Source organism: Thalassophryne amazonica, chromosome 3 (assembly GCF_902500255.1).
Source record: "Thalassophryne amazonica chromosome 3, fThaAma1.1, whole genome shotgun sequence".
Classification (NCBI taxonomy): domain Eukaryota; kingdom Metazoa; phylum Chordata; class Actinopteri; order Batrachoidiformes; family Batrachoididae; genus Thalassophryne; species Thalassophryne amazonica.
The window spans coordinates 19,518,586-19,526,004 of NC_047105.1; the positions used below are offsets into that span (position 1 = coordinate 19,518,586).

Genomic DNA, 7,419 nt, shown 5'->3' on the forward strand with positions numbered 1-7,419 from the left:
GGTGACAGTCACATTACCGTTCAGGTTCAAAGGATGGAAAACACAATATTTTTCCATTCTTTGCACTTGACGATGTAGGCCAATGTTAGTTTTTTTTTATTGGTCTATTATCTGTTTCTTGTTTTAGTATGAGGTGTTTTTATCAGGGGTTAATTTGTTGTTTTTGTGGGTTTTAAAGCACTGTCTGTGGTCTGGTGGAGTTGAAAATGCAGGCTGTCTGGAGCATAGTTTGACCCAGGTGACTTTATGTTTGTCTGTTGGTCTTTCTTTTTTATTTCTTTTGGTTTCACCTCCCAGGGTTTGATGGGATGGTCCTCTGGGGGGTGATGGGGGGGTAATTGGGTTGTTTTTTTTTCTTTTTCTCTTTTTTTTTGTTTTTGTTGTTCCCTCTCTTCTCCTCTGGCTCCAGCCATGTGAGCCGTACGTTGTCGGCGTTGCTGGAGTGGTGCAGTTTGGTTATGCTGGGCGTTTCCCAGGTAACCTCTGCACCCGGGAGGGAGGGGGGTAGGTTTGGGGTATTTATTTTTTTTAATTCCCTTTACAACCTCCATCCTTGGCGCGCCTCTGTGCGGTTTGCCATTGGCATTGCTGGGTGGTGCAGTTCGGTTATGCTGGGCATTTCCCAGGTAACCTCTGCACCCAGGTGGGGGGGTTTAGGGGGGTTTTTGTTAATTCCCTGTTCCACCTCTGGCTTCAGCACACCTTTGAGCCGTACGCCATCGGCGTAGCTGAGGTTTGGGGCAGTGGAATATACCCGCAGCTGGTGGCTAGTTTAAAAGTCGGAGGGGTGGCGCCGTTTTGTGCCGTACGCCATTACCGCTGTTCCACTCCTCCCGGTTGACTTTTGGGGTATAGTCATGGTTGGTGACACTGGACATACTTCCAGTTTCCCCTGCGCTGACGGGGTGGGAGTGGGGTTGTTGTTTTGTATGTTTTTTTTTCCCCCAGTTTCCACCCTCAGGGTGTGACTGTGGTGTCCTCTGGGGGGGAAATGACTGTGGGACCATCTAGCTGTAGACGGCCGGGGCTGGGTCTGTTAGTCATGGGGGGGTGTCTCCTGGGGTTTGATGGAACGGTCCTCTGGGAGGTGCTAGGAGTCCCTGTGGGTGACTTTGGATCCCAGAGGGACCTCGGCTGTGGTTATTACTCCTGGAGCTGGCGGGATGTCCTCTGGGGGGTGTTGGTCCCTACATGTCATCCGGGGGAGGGGGGGGGGGTTAGATTTTTCTTTTTTTTGCAAGTTGGGTTGTGTTTTGTTTTTTCTTTTCTCCTCTTCCCAGGGTTTGATGGGACGGTCCTCTGGGGAGGGGGGGGGGGGGGGTGTTGGTATGGTTGTTTGTGTTTTTCTTTTTTTCTTTTCTCCCAGTTTGCACCCCTGGGGTCTGGTTGTGGTGTTCCCTGGGGGGGTTATTGGGTTTTTTGTATTTTTTTTTATGACTAAGCAGATTTTAAACATAGTTGAAAGATGGCTGAATGCACAGGTTTATGAACTCCTGGCCAAATCTGTGCAAAGTGAATGACAGAAGCAAGAGTTGACAGAAACGAATGCAAAGATGCAGTCAGAGGTGGAGACGCTAATAGGTCCGCTAAATGAAGCAGTAGGCAAGACCATCAAATTTAACAAAAGCTATCTCTGCACTGGAGTGTCAGCTGCAGGACATTCAGGAGCTGCTCCAAGAGGAAGTCCAGTAGACACCTTCCCTCTCCATCTGCCTAGGGTAGATGGAGGATGAGGGGTATATTTTGCGGGAGAAGCTGAAAGAAGAGAACGAGGGCAAGAAGACTGTAGAGAAGTACGTCTTTGCTCTCTAGACTCAGCTGGCTGAAAGAAAGACAAAGGCAGGATAGAACGCCTTGTCAGTAGAGGGGGCTGAAGAGGGCCTCAAAGGAGTCCAGTGGGAATTTGGACGGTGTTCAGCGGCAGCTGGAGTAGAAAAGTTCAGCCTATGGACAAACTGGATAAGACAGAGATCCGTTTGCAGCAAGAGAAATGGATGACCTCTTGGTGGACCAGGACCACCTTCGGCAGATCGTCTCCAATCTGGAGAGGAAGCAAAAAAAACAAAAAAAAAAAACAAAGTCTGACCAGATGTGGGCCAAAGAGAAACGTATTGCTACTCTACATACAGAGGAGTATGATCGTGCCGAAGCGGAGGCCAGGGAGGAGACAAAAGTGTTGACCCTGGCAAGAGTTAAAGACTCTTACAGACCTGAAAGATGAACTTGACCAATTTAATAAAGTGCTCAAGACCGAGACGGATGACTTTGGAAAGAGTTCATAGTGTGGAGAGGTCCGAGCGTGCCATGGAGCAGCGAGTGGAGGAGATGAAGATTCAGCTGGAGGATGTATATAGGTAATGTTTCCAGGCCCACTCTGCCAAGAAGAAATGGGAGCTGGATTTGGGAGGGCTTGAAGGCCATCTTGAAGATGCTACTGAAAATCGCGATAATGTCTTATAGCACTTGAAGAAACTGCAGGCCCGAATGAAAGACCAGATGAGAGGACTGGAAGAGCTGTGAAGGTTCGGGGATGATGCAGTTAATGATGCTAAAGACAGTGATAAAAAGCTTAAAGCCATGGAAGGAGACTTGTTACACATCCAGGAGGAGCTGTCTACTGCAGACAGGCTCAGGGAGTGAAAGGATGAGCTCCAAGATGAGATCTATAGTCTCAACACAGAGTTCCCTGTTGGCAGAGAAGAGGCGGCTGGAAGCTCGTATCATCCAGCTGAAGGAAAAACTAGAAGAGGAGATGCTCAACATTGAGAGGGTCAATGACCGCATGATGAAATTCACATGAGGTCGAGCAGCTGACGACGGAGCTGTCTTCAGAGCGCAGTAACGCTTGGCTCTTGGAGACAGGATTTCCCAGCTGGATCGTCAGCACATGGAACTTGGTTTTGTTGACTTTTATGAAGTAATGACAGTGGATTTGGTGTCCCTCACACCTTGTGTTATTGAGCTGTCACGTTATGCTAATTGTCTAATCAGCTTCTGCTGCAGTGGAGATTTCAACTGAGTTGTTCTGTGCCTGCAGGGTGAGAAGCTGATATATATTTAAGCCAGGAAGTGTTTGCTGATTGTGCGCCTTTTGAGCTGTGTCTCTCTGGGTGGAGAGTGTTGGACTCACCTCATGTTTTCTTTCTTCACAGACTCGGTTTGTCGCGGCCACCTGGGGGTGTCGGCGGGGTCCCTGGTTCCGAACTGCTGTGGCTCCGGACCGTTTGCGCTGCTGAGAGCGCGTCGTGTTTTCACCTCACCAGACCGCGGACATTTTTGGTTGTTTATCACTGTACTCATTATGATTATTAAATTCTGTTATCTTTTGAACCGTGCTCTGGTTATTTTATGCTGGGTCCTGTCAAACGCTGGGTCGGTGCTCCGACCGCATCCGACACATAACACATATATTTGTATTTATTTCTTCATATTCAGTTTGTAACGTTACAGCACACATATGCACCTGAAAACAGAAAATGTCCCATTGTTAAAACTATAACATACACAAATATTGTAATCATACATGCTTTACAACAGGCATCTAGACTGTATGCGCACTCACTGTTGACTCATATTGGTGTAAACCCTGGAGACCTAAAGACGTCCAGTCAACAATATTAGGTCACAGGTTAGTGTCCAAGTATCACAACCATACAGTAAAACAGGAAGCGCCAAGACCTGAAAGACTTGGACTTTCATTATCCTGCAACGATATTGTCATCGGCAAATACATCAAGCAACACCATAAGTACTTCTCAGGTATCTCTTCCATTTCAAAGGCGGAGGGGTCAGAACAAAGGCAGAAGTTTTTATCAAGTACAGAAACTGTCACATGGCAACAGCTTCATGTGGCATTTTAAAGTGGTTACGGTTAGAGGTGGGCGATACCAGGAATTTTGGTACCGATCCGATACCAAGTAAATACAGGCCCAGTATCGCCGATATCGATACTTTTTCATATTAGGCTTCATAGAGCCAAAGGATCCAAAAGACCTAGGATAGAATTTCGCCAAACATTGTACGTGACAACAAAATACTTTATTATCACAATCAACATTTTTGTTTAAAAAAATATCACTCAACACAACTTAAAACAAAATCTCCTGAGGTAGAGGGCTGACAAACCACAATACAACAAAATTAACACACCACAACAAAATTGGCTGGCGCCGCTGAGCCACATGACTGTGCAACAACAAAAGACCAGAGGGGGAAGGGTGCACTGCTCCGTGTTGTGTGAAACAGCGCAGCGCTGCTCTTACAGACAGAGAGTAGACTTTGATGAATCTGTGTGCGCAGCAGTCAGTGTGTACGGGAGAGAAAAAAAGCTTAAGTATCGATCTTTTTACACGAGGATCGTTCAATATCAGTACCAGCGTTAGTATCGATATTATCGATATTAGGATCGATCCGCCCACCTCTAGTTATGGTATTTTTAAAGTAAATCGTTTGGCAAGTTGAATACCCTGACTTCCCAGTGCAAGCAGGGAATGCTTAATGCACATGTGAAATGCTTCTGCTGCCCTCAAATGTGCCTCCTACAAATGCATGAAACATTTTAGTCTTGCGTTACTAATAACTTTCACTCGGGTGGTTATTTGTCTGTACCATTTTACCGTGTGTCTGCCTGGAATGAGTGCACCAGCTGATCTCCCCTTCGCCACAGTTCCAACTCTCAGTTTTACCTTCTGTCCCTCATTGTGCTGTCTGTGTCCTGCAGTTTGGAATGAAAGACTGAAAATAGGTTCTTCCCTGTTGTGCTTTTGTCTACGTTGTTCGTTCTGTAAGAGAACGTGTTGTAAAACAACGTGTAACGTGCCTCTGTGCCACATGCACTCAGCTGGAATGTTTATATACATTTTCTCAAGGTTCTGCATGCTGAATCTTTTATTTATTTATCCATTAATCATTTTTCAGAAAGCACACACACATTTGCAGCCAAGCAGCAACAGCTGGTCAAGCTGCAAATAAACGAGGGAGATGCAGAGTGGCTCATATATTCTCACAAAAACAAACAGAATAATTGCGTGCACCTGCATATCTTATATGTGGACGTTACCAATCTGAATGGCTGCATAATCAGTGCAGATTTTGCACCTGCAAATACGGACGGTCGTGCACAGTTCCAAGCTGCAGGCGGAGGAGATTTCTATAAAGATCGTTTAGCAGTGAGTGAAAATGAAACAAAGAGCTCCATGAGACACACAGAAATGGATCAAGTTGAGAGGAAATGTACAGTGCTCAACAGGAGCCAAAGGACTTCAAAATTAACAGAATGCTACCAAATGCAGAAAACATTTATAATACAAAATATGTGCTGCAAATTCAGATGATACACACAAACACTTTGCAAAGTTTCACAAAACAGTGTATGAACAGCACAAATAGAAATTTTTGCCTGGAGGACTTCAGCTGACTTCTACTCTTCAGTGCAGTGCAAATAAAACAACACCAAACAGAGACTTTCAACGTCCGACAATCCAGATCTGGATCACCTCCAAAATGCAGTCTGCAATGGAGCCTTCCATGGTCTATCTGTGATCAAAATTTGGTGAGAATCTGTGAAGTAGTTTTGAAGTAATCCTTCAAAGCCTATATGAAGTGAAATCTTGATCCAGGATCTGGATCCAGATCACCTTCAAAATTCAATGGAGTCGTCCTTGGTCTAACATCTACAGTAGTGTTCAGAATAATAGTAGTGCTATGTGACTAAAAAGATTAATCCAGGTTTTGAGTATATTTCTTATTGTTACATGGGAAACAAGGTACCAGTAGATTCAGTAGATTCTCACAAATCCAACAAGACCAAGCATTCATGATATGCACACTCTTAAGGCTATGAAATTGGGCTATTAGTAAAAAAAATAGAAAAGGGGGTGTTCACAATAATAGTAGCATCTGTTGTTGACGCTACAAACTCAAAACTATTATGTTCAAACTGTTTTTTTTAGCAATCCTGTGAATCACTAAACTAGTATTTAGTTGTATAACCACAGTTTTTCATGATTTCTTCACATCTGTGAGGCATTAATTTTGTTGGTTTGGAACCAAGATTTTGCTTGTTTACTAGTGTGCTTGGGGTCATTGTCTTGTTGAAACACCCATTTCAAGGGCATGTCCTCTTCAGCATAAGGCAACATGACCTCTTAAAGTATTTTGACATATCCAAACTGATCCATGATACCTGGTATGCGATATATAGGCCCAACACCATAGTAGCAGAAACATGCCCATATCATGATGCTTGCACCACCATGCTTCACTGTCTTCACTGTGAACTGTGGCTTAAATTCAGAGTTTGGGGGTCATCTCACAAACTGTCTGTGGCCCTTGGACCCAAAAAGAACAATTTTACTCTCATCAGTTCACAAAATATTCCTCCATTTCTCTTTAGGCCAGTTGATTTTTTTTTTTTTGCCAGCTTGCACTCGGCCGAGATGGAGGCATTTTCTCTTCTCTCCCTCCCTCCTTATCTGGCGTGTTGTCTGTGAGGCTCCAGTTTTTGCTCTTCTGAAAAGTGACAAAAAATGGATTTGTTAAAGTGGTCTCTGAACGCAATTGACACTATTTTTTCTACAAGACATTCGGGGGCGGAGGACCCGACCTGTCCTGCCGGGACGCATGTGATGGGCTACGTGATGGACTCATGGAGGAGATGGCAGGTCATGTGCCTTTACACGCTGTCATCCTGGAGATGATCAATGGGTAAGCCTTTGCCATTCTGGTTATTCTTCTATCCATTTTGATGGTTGTTTTCCGTTTTCTTCCACGTGTCTTTGTTTTTTTTTTTTTTTTGTCCATTTTAAAGCATTGGAGATCATTGTAAATGAACAGCCTATAATTTTTTGCACCTGCGTATAAGTTTTCCCCTCTCCAATCAACTTTTTAATCAAACTACGCTGTTCTTCTGAACAATGTCTTGAACGTCCCATTTTCCTCAGGCTTTCAAAGAGAAAAGCATGTTCAACAGGTGCTGGCTTCATCCTTACATAGGGGACACCTGATTCACACCTGTCTGTTCCACAAAATTGACAGACTCACTGACTGAATGCCACACTACTACTATTGTGAACACCCCCTTTTCTACTTTTTTTTACTAATAGCCCAATTTCATAGCCTTAAGAGTGTGCATATCATGGATGCTTGGTCTTGTTGGATTTGTGAGAATCTACTGAATCTACTGGTACCTTGTTTCCCATGTAACAATAAGAAATATACTCAAAACCTGGATTAATCTTTTTAGTCACATAGCACTACTATTATTCTGAACACTACTGTATATGTGGTGAAAATTTCATCAAAATCCGTGCAGTAGTTTTGACGTAATCTTGCTAACAGACAGACAAATAAATAAATGCCAATGATTATTACGTCCTTGGCAGACATAGTAATAAAACATGAAAATACAGCATGTTTAAG

At 44.0% G+C, this 7,419-nt stretch overlaps 1 pseudogene; it reads left to right on the top strand.

Moving 5' to 3' along the window:
• Positions 1 to 1,553: 1,553 nt before the first annotated feature.
• Positions 1,554 to 2,800, top strand: LOC117507713 (annotated as a pseudogene).
• The last annotated feature ends 4,619 nt before the right edge of the window (positions 2,801 to 7,419 follow it).